Genomic DNA, 22,755 nt, shown 5'->3' on the forward strand with positions numbered 1-22,755 from the left:
AGGATCCCAGGACGCGTGACAAATTCACTCGGCTCTAGTCTTGAGTGGTGAGCTAATGAGCATATAGATCCTTTGTGGGTCTACTCCTTTCCAGGGAGTAATCTGGAGTGAGCACACATACTGAGCAGTGTTGAGCTGTGGGGTTGCTCTGGCTTGAAACACTGTAGGCTCTGCTGAGGTCCAATTCAATGAGCTACATGGTAAATTATCAGCCTTTTGGCTCTGGACTAATATCTTGCAGTATACACTATATATAAAGTACCACTTAAAAGTGTATTTATGGAGTACCTGTGCTAAAATTTGCAGCAGGTTTCAAAAAAAATGTGAATTGCATCAATTCTGGATGAACTAAGTCTAGGTAGCTCCAGTATATGTAAATTACTACAGGTATATTCAAGTTCAGTATTTTCAAATTTGCCCCTCACTTCCACATGCTCAGGGAGAGCAAGGCCTGACAGTAAGGAGAGGGAGGTGTTGCAGGGGGAAGAAGCCTGGGGATTGGGGAGAGGGGGTGGCAGAGGGCACCTGTGCACCCAGGTTTAATTTTCCCTACTGTAGCAGTCAACAGGGGACAAATTCAAAGTAAACCTCCAATAAATTAGATTCTATTCCTGGAAAATTATAAGAAAATTATAATTTTTCCATTTATAGAATCTAAATTATTGGGGATAAGGGGCATCTTATATTCAGGGTCAGTTTATATTAGACTAAATATGATAATAATTACCCTTTTCCCCCCCTCCCCTGCAAATGTGAACATTAGAAGGAAGAGATATATCTCTTAGATATCAAGATCCTGAACTTTATGTATCTGGATTTCTAATCTCCACCATGCTAAGAATGGTGTTTCTAGCCCAATACAATGCAATCATGTACTGGCCTGTAATGCCAACAAGGAATTCAGTCATTTGACAGACAATCTGCTTCTTAATGGCAAAGCCAATGACGTGCACTCACCTGCCGTTTGCAGGTTTCCCTTTCCAAAAGAACATATAGCCATCCCCCTCCTCCCTCAGTTGGCCTTCATCTGCATGTCTGTTCTCAGTGAGAGCAGCAATATCTATGTATATACCTTTACTGATTTGACCAAAGCCTTTGACTCTGTTAACCATGGGGTTCTATGGAAGATCTTATTGAAGTTTGGCTGCCTGGGGAAATTTATCAAACTCCTTCATGGCCAAATGACTGTCAACTTACTACGAAGTGGCTCCGTTATGGAGCCCTTTTCCATCTGAACCGATGTCAAGCAGAGCTGTGTGATCACACCAATTTTCCATCTTTCTTGTGGTCATTAAGACGCTCATGCATGATTGTCTACCATATGGCATCAACATCAAGTACTAGATGGATGGGAACCTTTCCAATCTCTCCCACTTCAATGCCAAAACCAGAGTTACTTCGGCCTTGATTGTGGTGGAACTTCAGTATGCTGATGACTGTGCTGTTGTTGCACGTACTGAGGAAGACATGCGGGGGCCAGAGGAAACGCTTCAAGGACAGCCTCAAGACAAACATCAAGAAGTGTGGCACTGACAACCACAAATCAGGAAAAACTAGCCCAGGACAGGACTATGTGGCAACACCTTGTGAGATAAGACACATCTTACTTTGAGGAAAATGGTCTCTCTCTGGAGGCAGAAAAATGACAGGAATGGAAGGAAAGGAAACAAGATCATGACATTTGTGGTCCATCCCTCCCTTTAACCATCACCTGAGGAATTTCACTAAGAGTCTGCAACTCTAGGATCAGCCTTCTTAGCCAATGGACTCATCTACAACCCTTTACTTGACCCATGGAAGTGATCATCGTGGACCATGAGGAATCACTGCCAACAACGATGATGCAATACTACAGATTTCAACTACTCAGGCTCAGAACAGTATGTATAAATGTGAAACGTTAAAAATAAGTAGTAAGACTGGCTTCATAGTCAGATAGGTCCTCCTCTCACCATCTTCCTTGTACTCTACCCTTACAAAGTGCTATGTGCCCTGCTGTTCCCAGGGTACAGACAGACACACTTAGATCAGCAGTACTCGACCTTCAGTATGTGGGGCTCCCCACAAGTCTAAATGTTTGGTGGCAAGGGAGCAGTGACAATGTTAATTGCTGCAGCACTAGTAAGTCTTGCTACAATGCACAGGAGTTTTCAAAGAGAAGTTGACAGGATATATTTTCTACTTATGGGCAAAACAACACATTTTCCCTAGCCTCATTGTTGGGTCAAATTTTTTCAGGGCCAAAAAGAAAAGAAGGAAAGCCTGAAACCAACCTGTCAGCATGGTTAGTATTTGGCAAAATTATGACCAACAGAAGATAATATGTTACAAGGGAAACCATTGGGTAACCATAATACCAGAGCCTACACCCTTCATAAATGTAAAAAAGTATATTATTTAATATCAATGTAGTTTTATGTGGGTTCATTTTAATTGGAATTTCAAAGACACTTAAAAAAAGAGAAAGAGCTGAAGGGAAAAATATTTGAAAGAAAAATTAAAAGACTTGCAAGACATGCAAGTAATTGGAAAATAGCGGGGAAATGCAACATGGGTTTAACAAAGAAATTACGACAAAATAAATCTGCTCCCTTTGATTTAAAAAAAAAAAGAAAAAGATTATACTTAAATCTAGTCTGTCCGGACTTTAACAAATCATTTTTTTTGTCCTATGTTTTACTAAAATGAAGATGGAAATTAGTAGAAAAACTGCAAAATGGCTAATGGACTTAACCATGTTAAACAAAGAGTACTGGGCTCAAGTTAAGTTACTAACAATTCCTCAAGGATCCATCTTGGAACCAGACTCGTTTTCATTTATAATCTTGGCACAAATATAGAAGTCTACTAATACAGTCTGCTAATGACAGATAGTTGGGAGGCATTATCAATACAGAGGAGGATCAAAATATCATCCAATTAAAAAAATTATGATTTTGTGGCCTGAAGTAAGAGAAACTGAATAAAATTCTATAGTACAGAGTGCGAGACACAGGTACTCTGGTACTAAAATTAAAGTATTTCTGCTATATGCTGATAGAGTATCAGAGGAACAACTGAGAAAACAACATACCTGGACACACTAGATACTCGCAGGCAGACTATGAACTTCCACTGTAATGAATGTTATTGTGAAAAACACAAGTGTGACCCTAGAATGCATCAGGAAAGGTACTTTGAATTACAGTTAAAGAAGTATTAATGCCATTCTACAAGGCTCACCTATGACCTCATCTGAAATACTGCATGTAATTGTAGTCCTTCACATTCAAGAAAGGGGACTTCAGACTGGAACAGATGCAGAGAAAGACTACTAGGATGAGGAAAATTATTCAGCTCTTCTAGCTTATCAAAATGAATGGTCAGGGGAAATATGATTGATGCTGATAAATACATGAAAGGGGCATACGTCACAGATGAAGAAGAATCATTAAGAATACAAGACAAGGTACAAAAAACATTTTTCTTTCATGGTCATTAATATAATCCACATGAGAAATTAGGCTTCTATCAGGACAGCAAGGATCTGGAATAACCTCTCAAAACTGTAAAAACACCCTACCTACTTTTAAAATGATCCAGTCCTATTTCTATGGCAGAAAAAAAAATAAAAGCTCTATCTTTGGTATGTTTAGGAAAATGGAAAGTTGGTTTAGATACAGTGTTGTAAAAAGGAATATTGTGTGTGTAATCTAGACCAGTGGTTCTGAACTGTTTTTGTACCAGGACCCATTTGGAAACATTGATGGTCAATCCCAACCCAGTGCCCCTCACTCCCGACCTGCTGCTCCCTGCCCCCAGGCCTCAGCTCCCCACGCAGTGTGGGGACACAGTCAGGAAGGCCAACCACACCTTGTCACGCATCCACAGATGCATCTCAAGCAGGTCCAAGGAGGTGATCCTCCCCCTCTATGCGGCACTGGTCAGGCCGCAGTTGGAGTACTGCATCCAGTTCTGGGCGCCGCACTTCATGAGATGTGGACAACTTGGAGCAGGTCCAGAGGAGGGCTACTTGCATGATCAGGGGCCAGCAGGACAGGCCCTACAAGGATAGGCTAAGGGACCTGGTCAGAGAGGACCAGCAGGCATTGGAAGAGTCCCTGTTCCCCTGAGCACTACCAGGAGTGACTAGAAATAATGGTCACAAGCTGGCAGAGGGTAGATTCAGGCTAGACATCAGGAGGCGCTACTTCACAGTCAGGGCGGCTAGGATCTGCAAACAACTTCCAAGGAAAGTGGTGCTGGCTCCTACCCTGGGAGGTCTTTAAGAGGAGGTTAGACGAACACCTTGCTGGGGTCGTTTGACCCCAGTACTTTTTCCTGCCATGGCAGGGGGTCGGACTTGATGATCTGCTCAGGTCCCTTCCAACCCTACCAACTATGAAACTATCAACTATGGGGGGGGGGGGGGGGAAGGAGGCAGGAGAGCCCCAAGCAGCTCCTCACAGCCTTGAACGCCACGGTTTCCCACATTTTTCTCTTTTAAAGGAGAATCCATTTTTAAAGTTTGCTCACAACCCTTTCATATATTATTTTGGGTCACGACCCACAAGTTGAAAAATACTGATCTAGACTAGTGCAGACCAAACTTTTTGGCAAGAGTACAACAAATTAAGCTCTGTGTCCTCCCCGAATACCACTCAGTCTCCTTCTCCTGCCTCATCTGTTGCTCTGCTTTGTGCTTCCTACCCTATCTGTCACTATCGGATCCCCAACTACCCCATCCCCAATTTGTTGCGTCACACAGGGGCTACTTGGGCCACTTGCAGCACCTGGGTTAGCAGCCTGCTTATAAATGATCAATTCAGGAGCAGGCTATCTACAGCTCTGTGCTAGCGCAGAAGACAGTGAAGTTGACCAAGCCATTTTCATAGTGCAGAAGCTGTGGTGTAAACAAATAATAATAGCAAACTAATAACTAGTAACAAAGTAGATCATTAAAACTGCACTGACTGTAAAAACATAGCAGCAGCCACACAGATACTTTAAGAAATCCTTATCAACTTGACAGCATTTTTTACCCCCATCTACAAATTTCTTTGAAACTTGGGAGTTATAGTTCCTCTCCTCTTACCCAATTCCTTAACTCCCAATTATGACAGACATACTAGTTTATCTTCATCTCACTTGTTGCAAATACTGAACTGCTGGTACTGACTTGCTGAAACGAAAAACAAGCAAGCATTATTTATGTGAACTTAAGAAATTAAGATTTATCACATTTTAAGCCCTTCATCCTCACACTTCATTTTCCTGGATATTTAAAGTATTTTCTCACTTGCACAAGCAGAGCAGCTTACGATGCACATTTTTCTGGTAGCATCTGCTTTGTAAAACAGAGAAAGTGTTTAACATCAAAACAGAAATGAATTTCAAGTAACCACTATGTGCCTATATCTGTTCTCTAACACACTAAAAAGCTATAGATTTTGTGTTACCTAAACCTGTGGATTCATTTCATTTAATGAAATGATGCAACAATAATGAAGCATGTTAATGGAACTGCGACTGGGAGAGAAAGCGGAGAGAAGAGCAACACACAGCTATTAGAAACTATTATAAATTCAAGAGTCCATAGCTTGATGCCTGCTGTGAGAAGCAAACTCTTCCAGCTAAGGACAACAAAGCCGTTACCTTACACAGAGGTCAATGACTCAATTTATTCATTAAGTCAGAAAAAACTTTCTTCCTAAAGGAGGCTTTTTTACACATGATCTACTGTGCATCTTTCTAGAAATTACTTATAAGCAGAAATTCTGGGTTTCCATTCACTGTGGAAAAACAGTCTGCAAGGGGCTGTGGGGAGCAGGAGAGCGGTGATCAAGCAGGGGGTGCCACAAGCATGTACACATGCACATGGCATCCAGGCAGCATGGAGAACAGCTCCTGAAGCTCCCCAAAGGTAAGTTGAGGGAGATGGGGATTGAGGCCCCCATAGCGAGGGAGAGATGGATGGAGGGAGTCGGGCAGGGCTGGGGCTGGAGGCACTGCCTAGCCAGGGTGGTCTATAGGACCTGGAGCTTGAGGTCCGGAGATGGGAATGCACTGCTACAGGGCCCAGGCAGGGAGCGAGACGGAGCCACGGAAAATTCATCTGGTGGGTGGTGGGGGGGCTGGCTCCCTATCACTGTGTGCACTCCTGGGGGTGGTATGGGGGCATGTACCCCCCAGATGTGTACGAGGGGGAGTAGATGCGGGCTGCCCATTGTGGGCTTGGGGCTCCCCGCTCTGCTGCCTTCCCCCAGGGGCCTCTATGGCCCAGAGGACCAAACCCAGTGCAGCAAGGCAGAGTGAGGTAGGGAGATTCAGTGCCACAGCCAGGAGCCCCACACTGCCATGGTGAAGCACTCCTTGCCCACCCAGCAGCAGCAAGGATGGCGGCACAGAGGTTTGCCCCCCCAATGCTGTAGGGCAGCCAGGGTGTGGCTCACCATGGCAGCGCAGGACTCCCAGCAGGAGCACCGGGACACCCCACCCCACTCTGTCCTCCCATGCTGGGTCTCACCCCCTGAGCCATATTCAGAATTTATTTAATCACAGCGATTGAGGCACTGGTAGGCTTCCAAGTTGTTTTAGAATTGTAAACATGTCCATAAAACATGGTGTTTAACTGATACCTATGTATATAGTGACACTGCATTTTAATCACAGAAAAACACGGATTTCTGGAGGTTTGAACCAGAGAATTTGCTATTTTTAAACAGAGAAAACCAGGATCCCCATACAGAAGTTATTTATCTGCAGTTTGGGTAGCTCATCAGATTACATACTAAAGCAATAAAGACAGCTTAAACAAGCATAGACCAGAAGTATTTGAAGAGACAAAGCACAGAAATACTTGACACCAAATTAAAAAAAAGGAACTAAGATAACCTTACATACAACAAAATGTTAAATAAGATGCTGCTGTCCATACACTGCAGGGAAAAGTAAACCCACAGATAGATACATAAGCATTTGACTGGAAAGTACCGTCTTTGGAGAACACTAAGATTTAAAAGGTAGAACTAACCACGTCAACTTAACCCTGCCCTTTCTTATATGTACATTATATCATCTTGATTAGACAGATAGTTGATGCACAGGAGGGCATGTGCACCCCATGAGATTGGCCCTGGCCAGTCAGGGAGCAGGGGTTCTAAAAGAAGCGCCAGCCGGGTGGGTGCCCCCCCGAGATTGGTGCTGGCCAGGGAGTGGGGGCACTGAGAGAAGCACCACCGGTGGCACTTCCAGTTTTGCTGCAAGCACTGCTTTGCTTTCAGGGTTGGCAATCAACTGCTGAGGGACCTCCCTCCCGGTCAGCTATAAGCCGTTGGGGGACCCCCAGACTCAGGAGGCACCAGTCGCCCATCATTAGACAGTACCATACTTTTTCTCATAGTAGCCGATTCAAACCTTTAGTACAAGACTAGCCCTCAGTAATGTATTTCTTTTTATAAAGAATATAAAGCAGGACAAAAATAACAATTAGTATCCAATGGAAAAAGTGATATCCCAACATTTGTTTTAAACCTAAAAGAAAAAGGTCAAACAGAAAGTTTGAGCCCAGTATTCATTCCTGCCCAGAGCAGGGGGTCGGACTTGATGATCTGCTCAGGTCCCGTCCGACCCTACATCTATGAATCTATGAAAGTTCTTTTAATAATTCAGAAAAAAAGTATTAGGAGACATCCTGATTTTCTCAGTGTAGAAATGTATTGCTTTGGTTCATCAAACTGAAAAATAAAAGTTTCAGCTTCATTTAAGATTGATTTGGGTCCCTCAAATTGCCTGGTATAAAACTATCCCATTGGTACTTTGGGGAAAAACAGATTGAAATTAGTACTTCTTAAAGCATAACACACCGACAACACTCAGGGAAAAAAACTTTCCATATGCTTCAAGGAGAGATGAGACTGGGAGCAGGGCAAGCACTGGGACTATTCATCTAGGAATACGACCCAAAATAGATGCCGCAGAAAATGCAGGCCTTTCCTTCTGACAGCAGTCCAGAGGTTCTGTTTGTGTGCCTGCCTGGAGGGAAATGGAGAGAAAGACAGATCTGCATGGCAGAGGCCTCACCTACTCGGATTAAATGTTTCAGTGGTGTGTTTTCTCTCAAACTGTAATTTTATGTAGTCAATTTTATACTTAATTCTGCCTCGAGGAAACTATATTTGTTTGACCTAAGTACTGTAGGATATGCAATGCTAATGAAAGCAAGAGCCTTTGCTAGGCCTGGTATGGAAAGAATAAGGCAGAAGTTAAGTATCTCTAGATCCCCCTCACTGTATTTAAAGTCAAATGCTTTTAATATTCCTTGTGACAGTTTAAACACTCTATAACTTATTTAGAAAACAACCCAGTTTCAATTCTGTCGTATTTGAGAATACTTTTTGAGAGTATGGAAGCTCTGTATATCAGGCTCAAATACACTCAGTCGCATTGGAGTTACAGGAGAGGATGAGATAAAAATCTATAACACACATAAGTAAATAAATACTTTTTAAAGCAAACTTTAACATCTTCCCACAAAGCAAACTTTGTGCGAAGACGTACAATGCTTTCCTCCAAGAAGGTGTTATCCTGAATTCTAACAGTCAAAAGTTGGCTTCAGTTCTGATAAATCAGGCATTTTTTTAAATCCCCTCCAAATCTTGTTTAACTATTATAACTCTGGCTCTTCTTCTTATCTGCCTCCTGTTGCTGTGATTCTTACCAAGTTCTTGTACTTCCGAAGCAAGGAGTTCCAATTGTGTGTTAAATGGGAAAAAAAAAAATCTATCATCAGTTTTGAATGTGCTATCTTTCAAATTCATTCAATGTCCCATTATCCTTGCACTTAAAGATAACAGGTACAGCTCTGTCAAAATGAAAGATTATGACCTCAAGAAGGCATATTAAATTGTTGGCTCCCTTTAAGCCATGACTTTATAATTGGGGACAATACATTAAACCTAAGTGACAAAACTCTGCTTTTAAATATGCCCGTTGATCTCCCTGAAGTCCACTGGACTTGCACACAGATTGAAGAGCAGAAATGGTCTCAATCTAAACATTCTGCAAAATAAACTGCATATAGTGAAATCCCTGCCAAAACAGTAAATGCTGAAGAGCAAATACAATCGCACACAGACCTCCGAAGAGGCAGCAGATCCTTACTACATAAACAAAGGCAAAACTCCAGAAGTGAAGATTCACAAATGCAATGAAGGCCTTGCTATTTACAATCAGATCTGGGCTGCCAGAACCCTGCCTAGAATGCTACCGAGTTCAGCGACACATGTGCAGACTCCACCCATGCTATTCTAGTTGCAGGAGCAAGGTCTAAATGTTACATACACATTTTGATTTAAACAACTAACGAACATTTTCTCTGGAACTGAGGCAGCCTCTGTGGTGGGAGCGCGAATCAGAAAAAGGTGGCCAGCACATTTGAAGCATCCCATGACCCAACCCTGCTTTGAGTTCATCATGCCAGTACCAGCTCAAAGCTGTTGGCCAGGAGGAGTGGCCAGTTCTTTATTTTATATTATACATTCACAGTGAAAAGTACAACTCTGGGATAGGTTAAAAAACAAAAAAGAAAAGAAAAGAAATAAAAACGCAAAATTATTTTCGCCTTTGTACTCCAGAAGCCTGGATTACCGAACATAAAAATCAACACCCACAGAGCATGCAACCCATGTGGCCAGGCCGCCGGGGGGGGGGGGCAGAGCCTTTTTTGTACCCCGAGCAACACGGGACAAAGTATCTGAGCAACATGGGACAAAGTATTCCCCGCTCCAAGCTGGGCTTCTTGCAGAAGCACCGACATTTTTCAGTGCTCTTAAGGCTTGGGATTTAAACGGCAGGCAAACATTTCTCCCCAGAGCTCGGCGCGGTCCAGGGCCGCTCGCACGTTAGAGTTCAGGAGCGGGCAAGGATTTGTATGCGGCGCTTCCTCCACAGCTCGGGGGCAAGAAACGGGCAGAAAGAGGGGGCAGCGGCCACTTCCTCCGGTCCTTCGGGTCCAGACTTTGAAGACACTTGCCACCGAGACTGCATTTTGCCTCGAACACGGCTAGTGAAACTGTCACATAAGGAGACCCCAACCTCCCCCCCGACCCCCCCCTATAAGTCCAGGCTGCAGCTACACCAGCCCGGGCCCCCCGCGCGCACACACAGGCGGGAGGCGGCGAGCGGCTGGGGTGGGCGCCCCTGCCAGGCACCGGGCACGGGGTAGGGGCAGAGCCCGCTGCCGCCGCCGCCGCCCGGGAAACTTTCGCAGAGCCACCACGAGGAGGTGCGCAGGGCCGGGAGCACCAGCCCTGCTCCCGCCCGCAACTTGGGACCCCGGGGCTGAGACCCAACACTCACGGGAAGCGCCAAGGACCTGCCGACGGCGCCGCTACCGCTCCTCTCGCCTCGACCCCCTTCCTGCCGCCGCCCCGCCCCGCCCCGCGCCCCGCCCCGCCAGGGAACGCAGCGCCGCTCACGTCTGCCCGCACGCTCGCCCCGGCCCGGCCCTGCAGGCGCCGCTTCTCGCCTCCTCCTGGAAAAGTCCTGGCGGGTAGGACGGCCCGGCCCGCAGGGGGTGGCTCAGCCGCGCGGGGACGCGGGCTGCCGCCCTTGGGAGCAATGCGTGCTGCCGGCAGCCCCGTGCCCAGTCGGGCTCCGGTGGCAGCTGCGGGCGGGCTTTGGTAGGGGATAAAACGTCAGCAGTCCCTACACAGCAGACCCTCTCGGCAGGAGGGCAGGGAAAGCACGGGAGCGGGTGGTGGCACCTCCATCCTCGGTGGTTTACTAAGCCCCAGGGAGAAAAATACCAGTGTCTGCCCGGCTGGGGTGACCTAGTGGGGGCTGGGCCTGCTTTCAGCAGCGGGTTGGACTCGATAACCTCCTTAGGCCCCTTCCAACTATAGGCGATGTGTAGGGACAGGGCACCCCTGAGAGTGCTGGTGTGTGCCCCCTCCCCCAGCGAGCACTCCGGCTGGGGGCAGAGCTTGTGTCCCCCCCTAAAATTGGCTCCACCAGTGGCCAGCACGTCTGCCACTGCCATGTCACGTGCAGAACTGGTGGCTGGCACTTCTGCCGCCACTGCTGCAATGCTGCCAGTGTGCTCAGGGACAGGCTGCTGGGGCTACCCCGCCCTCCCGGTCATGCCCTGCTGGTGCCCCCCCAGACTCAGGAGGCACCAGTCCCCATGCTTCCAGCCCTCACTTTCTGTGATTGAGTGACCTAAACTTGAGACACTTGCTCCTTGTTCTGTCATCTGCCACCACTGAGAACAGTCTAGCTCCATCCTCTTTTGAACCCCCCCATCAGGTAGTTGAAGGCTGATATTAAGTCTGCTCTCAGTCTCTCTTCTCTAGACTAGATAAGCCCAGTTCTCTCAGCCTTTCCTCATAAGTCATGCCTCCCAACCCCCTCACCATTTTGTTGCCCTCTGCAGAACTCTTCCCAATTTGTCCACATCCTTTCTGTAGTGGGGGGCCCAAAACTGGACACAGTACTCTAGATGTGGCCTCCCCAGTGCTAAATAGAGGGGAATAATCACTTCCCTGGACCTACTAGCAACATTCTTACCAATGCAAGACTGGAGCTTGCAGCCTTGCCTTTGCAGGAGGAGGCCTGGAGCCCTGCCCAACAGAACACAGGTGGCTTTCGCTGGCCTTTCAGTGAAACGCTCTCTGCAGAGCTTTAGGAAGAGGAGAGGGGTTCTTCAGGCAGGTATTGTTAAAAACTGCCTTCTGCAAGCCTTGCATTGCTGAGCTCTTTGGCATGCAGTGCAAGGGATTACCACTATCCACCAGATAAGAAATGCTTGGGAAATGTTGGCCCTGACGAGTAGAGGTTGTTCAATTGAGAGAGTTTTGCCAGGTTGCAGGTCTCTTTTGGGGGTTCTTCGGAGTATACACCAGCCCATGCTAAAGCCAGTGATAGCTAGAACAGAACTAACCCTACTGGCCAGTAAAAAATCTGGACTCAGAACAGATAGTGCCTTTAAGGCTCATTACAACCTAACAAATACTGCTACTAATCTCTCTGCACTTCACTAGTAAGAACTGACCTGCTTGAATGATCTCACTCTGCCACTAACCAGACGGCCTAGTCTCCTGCACTTATTTTTGTGCGGGCCGGGCCCCGATCCCGCCACCAAGTGCGAGTCGGGGGGGGGGGGGGGCGATCCGCAGCCCGTTTTTTGCGCACGCGGGCTGTGGCCAGCAGCCTGGGCACGCGGGGTCGGAGAAAACCGGTGGCGAGCTAGAATTAGTCACAAACGCGTAGTGGTTGATTGAAAAGATTGTTTACTTACACCCAAAGATGGTAGTGGTGTAGGCTGGACAGGTTTCCAGGCGCAATTCCGCTTAAGTCCTCACTAGAGGACTATGACAAATTCGGTTGCTCCCACAGAGTTGTTTAGGCTCCGTGGGTTCGGTTCGGTTCCCTGGTCCCCTGTAGTTGTTTAGGCTCCATGGGTTTGAAAATTGGGTTTACAGGAAAGGGATACGTCTTGGATTGTGATTGGTGATGGGGAGAGGCTAGAAGCGAAAGCTCCGCGGGTTCGGGTGGGTCCACGAGGGTCCACAGCGCTTGGAGATCTTCACACAGTACAAAGTCTCCTCCTCCTGGCGAGTTGTTTTTTGTTTTTTTTTCCCTCCCCCCTCCCAACTTGGGTGGAAACTACCCAAGCCTTTTATACGGCTAGCAAGCCAATAGCTAGCCGCCACGTGTGCCTACATTTGGAACTGGCCAATTATGTGGCGCGAATCCAAATACAAATGGCAGGAACCCCTTTGCAACGTGCATCACTAGTATGCAAAAGAAATGCACCCTGCAAAGAAGCTGTAATTTGGCAGGAAATCCCCCGTTGCACCAGAGTTCTCTCCCACAGCAGAGAACTCTATCGTGCAAAGAAAGCTACAGTCAGCAGGAAAATAATTTAACAGTGCCGAAGCACGCGCAAACAAAAAACCACAACTTTGGGTTGTGACAATTTTGTCTTATAAGGACTCTTTTTTCCTAATTCACAGCTCTCCTCCTTCCCTCTAAGCAGACCATTTGCAGTTCTGCAGTCTTTTCTCTGCTATTTAGATCAGCCTGTGTCTGCCTCTTTCTTAGACCTGAGGAAGGACACTTGATCCCAGAAAGCCTTGCCAACAGCTCTCTCCACTGTACAGTTGATACAATAAAATGTATCACAAAACATCCTTGCCTCCCATTCCTGGACCATAACAGTGACAAAAAGATTTCAATCCTACTTGCTGAAATAGGGAAGGAAGGGAGAGAAAAACCTGAAGTGGAAAAGGACTTTTTAATGTATTTAGGTAATACAAAATAAGAGTTCAGAAACTCAGTGTGTGTTGTAACCCGCAGCTAGAATGTGTGCGAGTAGAAATGTTAATTTCACTGAGGCTGTATACAGTAATAAAATTAAGGGCCGGGTTGCAGAATCACCACCTTACTATTTTGAAATATACCAGTATACATAAAATAGCAATTATAAGAATAATTAGGGCTCTGATCCAGCAAGCTGGTTCCTGTTGGCAGATCCTAAAAGCTATGTACAGCCTCATCACAGCCACTGGAGCTCATGGGATCTACCTTTATCAGCCACTTTGAGGATTGGGACTCATGTCTGTACTACATCTCAGGCACATTCTAGTACAATATACTATTGCTGCATGTCTTATACTGTCTCAAAATGGTAACAACTTTATGCCTATAGGACATACCTGCCTCCCTTTTTTAGGCTGAATATCCTTAAATAGTCCTATTGAATTCAGTCTGATAAAGGCTACAGAATTAAGCCCACAGTGAATATTTCAACAGTTGGGGAAAGAGTAGATATTACCCTTGTTATTCATCTAAAATTTGTGTCTGTGTGCTAGCTGCACAGACTGTAGGAACTGACACTTTCAGAGCCTTATCAGGTTCCATGTTTCCTGGATTAAAGTGTATCAATAGACATTTTTGTTTGATTTGGTTTAAAATATATAGTTTCCTATCTCTGGAAGGTGAAAGCGCTTCATTTCTGGTGGGTATAACAATGTGTCACAAATCAAAAGTTGTACTCCTTTTTTAATGGTAAGAAACATTTGCTATGGGGGTTGACACTAATACTAACAATGGGCTGGTTGTTGAAGTTGTTTGGGCAGTCTCACAGACTCGCATATAAAATGGCTTTTGGCTGCTGAAGGCTTCCATGGCCTAGCTAGGTTTTTTGGGTTTTTGTAAATTAGCTTAGCAGGTGCACAACCAAAATCCACAACCTACCACAGCTTTGGTGAATTTACACAGAATGGAAGGCCATGGATCATTACAGATTAATAGAATTTGAAATAATTGAATATGAGAGTCCCTGTTATAAGGTTTAAATTCCTGCAAGTAATACTCTAGCTAGTAATACTTGAGCTAGTAAACCATTACCCAACACAGCAGTAAAAAGTGCATGCTTTAATTAATCCTGTCTGTAAAGTCTAAGATTTAAAAATAAAACAATTATAAGGATAAGTTGGGCCATTCTTTTTCTAAATATGCTATAAATGAAACAGTTAATATTCTTTTCTGAAACAGAAATTTGTGTTGGTAACACTTATTTGATTTTCAAATTTCCAAAACCTAGAAATTGCAAAAACTATAAAGCACTACAGCTTTGTTCCTTTGAAAACTATATAAATTAAATGCCATTTTTCAAATAAAAAGACTTAAACATAGTTTAGATCTATCTTGGCTTACACCTAGGTACGTTAAGTTAATTACATGGGGAGTATGGTTTTCAGAATTGCTGAGTACCCAGTAACTCCTGTTGCTTGTAATTAAGCAACCTAGTTTTTCTTCATTGCAAACATATTCCTGTAAAGGTTTTTCCCAGGTTCACCAGATACATTTGATCCTAGCTGACTTCACAATGAAAAGGAAGGTTAAGGATTTAGGTGCTGTGTGAAGTAGTTAGTAATAGGTAGTCTTTCTCTGATAGCTACCCCTCTTCAACATGTATAAGACATTTTGCACTTTCAATATATTTTTTGCAAGGAAAGGTCAAGACTTTTTTTCTGGGGGGGGATGCTGAGGGGCTAGCTCAGACAGGCCTTTACAATTGCACATTTCCAAAAATCCAGGATTCTCTTCTTTTGGGTTTTATGGCATTCAAAGCTGACTTCTGCTTGCTTGAGTGCTGGGTTTATATGTCTGTCTCTGTTTCTGTTTGTCTGTCTGTCTCTATAAACACACACACACACACACACACATATACAAGAAATAAAAGGAAATCAAGTATATAAGGAAATAAAAAAATCAAAGTATTCCTTTAGCCAAAAATCCCTATGGAATTATGTGAGCTTTGCACAATCACCTAGCAAAGGAAGATAAGATAACGCAAAATTTAGCCTACTAAGACAGCTAGCTTTCTTTTACATTTCTTTTCCTAGGTCATTTTTTTTTTACTTAATGGACATAGAAAAGAAGAAAAATCCAATTTTGTCATTATTGTTAATTAGTAATGATGTCATGCACTTTAGTAGACATTGTCAATTGTTCTGTTATTACAGTAAACATAAGGCAATTTATTTTAGCTTTTATATTTGATGACTCCCCCTAGTTATTTTGCTATATTTATTTCCATCCATTCATAAAGTGTTCAGATTACCCATTTCTGTGAGTGAAGTGATTCAGTGTTATCTCAACCTAATGAAACGTAGACATGAAGTTTAAGTTACACCTACATTGTGGTCCCTTTTTTTGCCAAGATTATATTATGCTGCCCTCTTCTCATTACATAATTCACTCAATGAAGAATAGGCTTACTGTAGTATTATCTCACAGGTTTTTGGGTTAGAGTGGAAAAATAAATATACAGCAGCCGCCGCCACCACCATCCAGTATCCCGCTCCGCTGCTGTGTGCAAGCCCCACTGCCCTGGTCTGCATTCGGCTACTGCCAACCCCCACACCCCTCCTGCTCTGCCAGAAGTGTACAGTATACCCAGAAGGGGTACACTTATTTAAAAAGATTGAAAACCCCTACTATAAAGTACTAAATTCCATCTGCATAAGAGGTTGTCACTGAAATATGAAGAGATTTGGCATTTTGCATGACCACTTCCTATTTTTATGACTCTGAGTAAGAATTAAGTAATTCTGATGTTCTTTTCATTAATCTGATGCCTTTATATGAAAAACAGCATGCAGTGTTTTTGTTTGTGAACCTTTACTTTAACTCTGCAAATTGCTGTACTAGGTGCCAATTTAAAAAGGTACTCAAATTCTGGTACTATGAACATACTTGTAATTAGCCATATGCTTCAGTAGCCTTGTTAAACCAGAGCCTTCAAGGTGAAATAGTCAAACCACAAATAATGAATTAAAAGATATGTTAGACCAAATTTCTGGTCTTATGATAATATAATACTGTATAGCAGGCAGACATAAGTTCCAGTCCAATGCTTTAGCCCTTAATTAAGTTTGTGGTACCTGCTTGTGCTGTGAAGATTTCCTTAACTTTGCTTTATCCATCTATAGAGTTGCCACTAGATATTTATAATAGAAAAGAAACCACTTTATGTTCTTAATTAAAAGATTCTAGAGCCCCATCCACCTGTTGCTTAAAAATGTGCCCAATAACACAACACTCTAACTAGTGAGTCAATTGTAGTAAATATTAAATGACCTAAGGTAGAGCTGCATCTACCTTGATTAACTAAATATTTGAAAATAAACAGGCTTTGTGGCTGCTTACTTATTTGAACTGTTCACCATTTACTCTATATTTGCTGGCATTTTTTTTCTTTTTTTAGTCTGTGCAGACAGCTAACCTCCCCCTTTCCTCCAGCATGTGTGAAGCACTGTCTGCATCAGACACTAGAGAGATGCGTGAATACTTTGCAAATGGAACAGCATGCTGGCAGCATAAAAGATGAAAGTCTTTGAAGAGCTCTTTTGAGGATGGGAATCAGCCCATGAATTCCTTCAGGCTGCAATCTTATTCATCATTATTTCCAAGATTTTTTTTACTTGCCAAGATAAATTCCAATTTAAAGAAAAAAGTTTCAGTGAGCTGTATATATAACATGCAGATATATAACACACATCTAGTTGATACTGAAGTACTTCTATATATCACCATAATATAAAAACACTGTTCAACAATTGTCTTAAAGTTAGTGATCCTAATTCAGCCCCTAGCAAGCAAGGAACAGGCACCTTTGCTACCCCCTCAACTAGATGTTGCTTGTAAATCCTTATGCCTGCTAATGTTTTCTGCAGACCATGGATGTGTTAAACTGTTGAAAAAGTGATTCTCTAACTTGCTTTTTCTGTACACAAGAGATTTCCATCTTCAGTTCTGCCAAGCTGACACTAAATTTAAAAAAAATAGAAAAAGAACCTCTCCTTATAACATACTGTAATTTAAATATTAGCCAACAACATATTGTCTAGGTCGGGGTGGGCAAAATATGGCCCATGAGCTGGATCCAGCCTGCCAGACACTTTCATCTCACCCATGGTGCCCCCCATTGAATTATGCCCTGCCCAGCCCTTCTGCCCACAAGGGTAGGAATAAGGTGCCTACACCCACCCCCAACATAACCTTGTGGGTGGAAGGGCCATCCTGCTAGCACCAGGCTTGCCTGGCATCCTGCTTCCTCTGGGCAGCAGGTAAGGAAGCGGGGGACAGGGTTGGGGCTGCAGCTGGGCAGTAGTGCAGAGCATGGGGCTGAGGCTGGCTGCAGTGCAGATCCTGCACCGAGGGGGGCAGCAGCAGTGTGGAGTTCGGCTGGGCAGGGTGCGGGTGTGGGGGGGTATGAGGATCCCTCCCACACTCCCCCTGTGGCACGCAGCCCTGGCAGGCAGCAGGGGCAGCAGCAGGAGGCGTGCTCTGCTTAGCGCTGTTGCCTGGCTCTGGCCAGTGCTGCAAGGAGCGCTGCCCCTGCCCAGCTGTTTGTCTGGCTCCCTGCACTCACAGGACACAGGAGGGAAGCCCCAGGCACTGTAGCAGGCTGGGGTGGGGAAAGCAGCCAGCTCCAATGCCTGGGGCTTCCCTCCTGTGTCCCACAAGTGCAGGGAGTGCCGGGGAAACAAATAGCCCAGCAGGAGCTGCACTCCCTGCTGCGATGTGCAGCACTGGCCTGAGTCAGGCACCAGCACCCCCACCTGCTGCTGCGCCATGGGGGGAGTGTGGCGGGGGGAGTTCTCCACACCCCTCCCTCACACCCCACAAACCACACACACACACACACACACACACACACACACACACACACACACACAGAGCCACTGCCCCCCTCCCCCGAAGTGTTGCCTGTGTTGACTACAGGAGAGGACAGTGTGTTCCAGAGCCACACACCCACACCCCACAAATGCCACACCACCCCCCAACATACCCTATGCTCCCATACACACACTTACCCCTCCTCACAAACTCCTTCCACACCCCACCACACATACACACACACCTACACCCCACCATATACTTAGACACGCACACAAACACTATACACCCCCACTGTACAACTCCACACCCCCCCACAATATAAAAGACAAAGAATTAATTTTTTTAGTTCTTCTGCAATCACCTCTATATACAGTACACAAAAATAAATCATGACAAAAAATATTTTTTGTAATAAATTTAAAATATGTTATGGTAGGTGTTTGGCTTTTAGTGCATGACTTGTTTTTTTCTAGTTCTAAGATGTCAAACTCCACCCCCCCCACCCCCCCACCCCCCCACCCTGAAAGGAGGGCCAAGGGGAGGGACTTTTGATGGCAAAGGTCAGGAATTAGGGGTGGGGCTTTCAGTCCCAAGGTGCTGGCCAGGGGGAGGGATACCTATCAAGGGGCAGGGCTACCCATGCAGCCCTCAACAGCTCACCAAACCTTGTTAAATAGCCCTCTGCCCGAAATATTTGCCTGCCCCTATGGTCTAGGTCATATTTTAAATGTGTCTGATAGTGGATTCCAATGTGTGTAACATCAAAACAGGAAATACATGTTTTCCCATATTTCTGGCTGTTGATGTCTTATATATATACTGACCTTTTGTTCTTACAATATAAAAGAAATCTGACATAGATGAATATAACATGTCATCCTTATGTCACTTAAGTAACAAATGGAAAGTGCATTTTGTGCCCAAGTGCAGATAATTCAGTCAGCTGTTGTTATATTGTATTTGCCAATTCAAAAGCTCTTTCTTGGAAATTATCCAAATTCCTATTTATGCCTTTCCCCATGACTTAAGTACACCTCAGTACTCACCCTCAGCCTGCAGGCCTAAAGCTTGATCAGAGCTTTTCTATGCACTTCTTAGTTCCTTTTTCCTTATTTTGAAACCCTAAGGAACCCTAGTGTATATTAATGTTTTACTGATGTTTACCTAGCAGAGTTACTTTAAGGAGTGACTAATATAAGAGCTCAACTCACCACCCAGTCTTGCAGCCCTTACATGAAAGGCCTGGATGAGTAATGACTTCAGGGTAATACTTTCAGTTTGAAGTGAGATGATGTATCACTAAGGAAGGTTCACTTTTCCTGGTGCTATTCTTATTTATAAAAGGGGGTGGGGAGGGGAGAACTTTTTTGACAGTAAATGAATCCCATAGTGACTTTTTTATTCCTTGATAGATCTGGGCTGCTGCTATATTCTTAATGCTCCTGAGGTTTTTCTGTTACTGGGTTTTATGGAGAAAATAACCAAAATATTAGATTTCAAGGGAATGGCCATCTCCCCCCTGTAAAAAGGGGAACTCAACAGCTTGCATGACAGGAATCTTGTAGGCAGGGTAGCGACGAAAACAGGAAAAGGGCTGAGGTTAAGGGAAGAGACTTGATCAGGCACCAAACCTTATTCTGTATACCCGTCTCTAATTGACTGTTCATTTAAATGATGTGTTTACATAAGACAATAAAAATATGCTAGCAAAGTCCACTGAACAAACATGTTTAGTTAATTTTCAAGTTAATTTATTCCATGCTAACAGCAGGTTTTAAGAGATAACAAATATAATGAAACCCTGAGAGAGAGAGAGAGAGAGAGAGATGCATAGTTTCAACAGCAATAAAAAGTAGCATGGTTGGGAAATGAAGAAACTAATAGTTACACTTAAAGTTTTGCATCTTCTGAGCAGTGTTTTAAACAGAGTTACTCTAGCAGTAACACTGCAAAGTAGATAAAATATGATTCCTATTTTTGTCAGCTGTCATAGAATTGGAAGTACTAAGGTAGCCAATGAATGTACGTGAATGCAGACATGGTAACAATCAGATAAAGGCAGCAGAGTGTAGTTAAATGCAAACACTACAACTTTATTGAACTATTAGCCAGTAAAGAATCTTTGGCAGGGCTATTGTAGAATTTAACTATACCAATCACTCCAAATTCTATAAACATGAAGGTTGGTAGGAAGAAAAATTCAGCCCAGAGATCCTGGCAGAAAGTGAGTGTCTCAACCCATTTCTCACGTTTATGCCAGAATGTGGGAAGCTAGGAGGAAAATGAGGAGAACAGCAATTTGTGTGAGAAAGAGAGACACCCCATCCAATGTAATGTTATATTTGATATGCCCATTCACCCACTGGTTTACAGGAAACTCACAGATCTTTTCTTAACTCATTCACCAGACTGGAGCCCATCACAGGGACTAAAAATAATCATCTTAAATATCTATGCCTTAGTCTGGCATCTAGAAAGAAATCCACTCATTGCCAGAGATTCCCCAGTAAAATGTCTAATTCCATGTCAGATAGATGCCCTTCATCCTCTATAATAATCTCAAAGGAAGTATGCTTCATTATTGAAAGGGAAATCACTAAACTCTACATTTATCAGTTTCCTTCCTTTGATATCTGACCAATTTTTGCCAGTCTGATGATCCCTCAGTAAATTTATCTTGGAAGCATCTTCAAGCAGATCAAGGTAACAATAGTTAAAGATGATTATATAGGATAGATATTCCTCTCTACCCTAATGATCAGATTTCAGAGTCTCAGGTTAATAAACACTTTCATTCCATGGAGATGAAAATAGCCTTCTATAGATTAGATGAGTTCAACCAGTCCTATAGCCCTTTTTTCCTGCCATCTCAGTCCAACTGTTGAATTAGGAAAGCCCAGGTTTTCCAGATGCATTTGTATTTTATTTATGCCCATTGAACAATATATTCTATATTTTTCACATACCCCCAAATAAAGCGCACACCTTGTTTTTGGTAAAGCAGAATCAAAAAAAGATTTTTCCAGAGGTACAGCTGCATATAGCAGTGACAGAGCCTAATCTTCAGCCCACTTACCCTCCTTTCCTACTCCAGCAAATGCTACAGTTTTAACTATTTTTCAGATGAATTCTCAGTAAATCTTAGCTGCTCAGCCAAAAGCTGAAACTAGCTGCTGCTGAAGACTGGATTCCATTGGCAAACAGTCTGCAGAACTGTGAAATAGGTGAAGAGAGACCAGAGGTAGCTAAAAGAAAGCAAAATTGCAGAAGAAAGTATAACTTGGTTAGCGGAGCATGAAGACCTAAACGAAAGGAGAGGGTTGTTAATAACTGCTAAATGAAGAACAGTTAGCCAGAGTCAAGTAGATTATAATGAGTCATGAAGTCAATTGAACCCCTCAGCTGCAGCCTGAACAGAAATATTGCTGCTGCTATTCTGGGCAGAAGAATCAGAAGACATGCACTCCAATTTTGGAAGACTAATATTCAATAATTTCTTTGCCTCCATATTTCTGAGGAGGGACCCAGATATCTCCCCCACTGGCCCCACTGAGGGCCCTGTGGGTGGCACACCCAGGCCAAGGGTTAATGAGGACCTTGTCAGGGAACTTCTGGAGGGGCTAGATGTATTTAAATCCACAGGTCCTGATGATCTCCACCCCAGAGTGCTGAAGGAACTAGCAGAGGTCATTGCGAGACCTCTGGCACAGCTCTACAAGCACTCATGGTGCAAAGGAGGACTGGAAAAAGGCCAATGTGGTCCCCATCTTCAAAAAAGGGAGGAAGGAGGACCCAGGAAACTATAGGCCCATGAGTCTTACCTCGGCCCTGGGGAAGCTTTTCGAAAGAATTATCCTGGCACATGTCCAGGAAGGGCCAGCAGGGTAGGTTATGCTCGGGGCAACCAGCATGGGTTCATTAGGGGCAGGTCTTGTCAAACCAACCTGGTGGCCTTCTATGACCAGGTCACCAAGTGCTTGGATACAGGTGTCTCAGTGGATATAGTCTTTCTGGACTTTAGGAAGGCCTTCGACACGGTCTCTCACCCTATTCTCAGTAAGAAACTAGGAGACAGTGGTGTTGATGCCTACACAGTCAGATGGGTCACTAACTGGCTGGAGGGCCGCACCCAGAGGCTGGTGGTGGATGGGTTTTATTTGACCTGGAGGGATGTGGGCAGTGGGGTTCCCCAGGGCTCGGTCCTCGGGCCTGCACTATTCAACATCTTCATCAGTGACTTGGGTGAGGGGGTAGAAAGCACCCTGTTCAAGTTCGCAGATGACACTAAGATGTGGGGTTAAGTGGGTATGCTAGTAGGAAGGAACAGGCTGCAAGCGGATCTAGAAAGGTTACAGGGGTGGGCCGAAGAGAACAGGATGGGGTTCAACACTGACAGGGCAGGGTAATGCACCTGGGGAGGAAAAACCAGCAGCATACCTACAGGCTGGGGAACTCCCTTCTCACCAGTGTTGAGACAGAAAGGGATCTTGGAGTCATCATTGATGCCACAATGAACATGGACTGACAGTGTGGGGACGCGGTCAGGAAGGCCACCCACACCTTGTCATGCATCCACAGATG

General features: G+C 44.4%; 1 protein-coding gene across 11 annotated transcripts in view; it reads right to left on the reverse strand.

Annotated features, from left to right (window-relative positions):
• The window catches only part of PAM (peptidylglycine alpha-amidating monooxygenase), a 272,458-nt gene extending 262,041 nt beyond the window's left edge, over window positions 1-10,417 (reverse strand). For 3 of the 11 annotated variants that reach the window (XM_059724982.1, XM_059724979.1, XM_059724976.1), the window contains exon 1: window positions 10,339-10,385. The gene's annotated coding sequence lies outside the window, so the exon portion shown is untranslated. Of the gene's footprint in view, window positions 1-10,338 lie in introns of all 11 variants that reach the window. The other 8 variants (XM_059724981.1, XM_059724980.1, XM_059724985.1 and 5 more) reach the window with 6 other exon arrangements.
• Between the last annotated feature and the right edge of the window lie 12,338 nt (window positions 10,418-22,755).

Source organism: Alligator mississippiensis, chromosome 3 (genome assembly GCF_030867095.1).
Source record: "Alligator mississippiensis isolate rAllMis1 chromosome 3, rAllMis1, whole genome shotgun sequence".
Lineage (NCBI taxonomy): Eukaryota > Metazoa > Chordata > Crocodylia > Alligatoridae > Alligator > Alligator mississippiensis.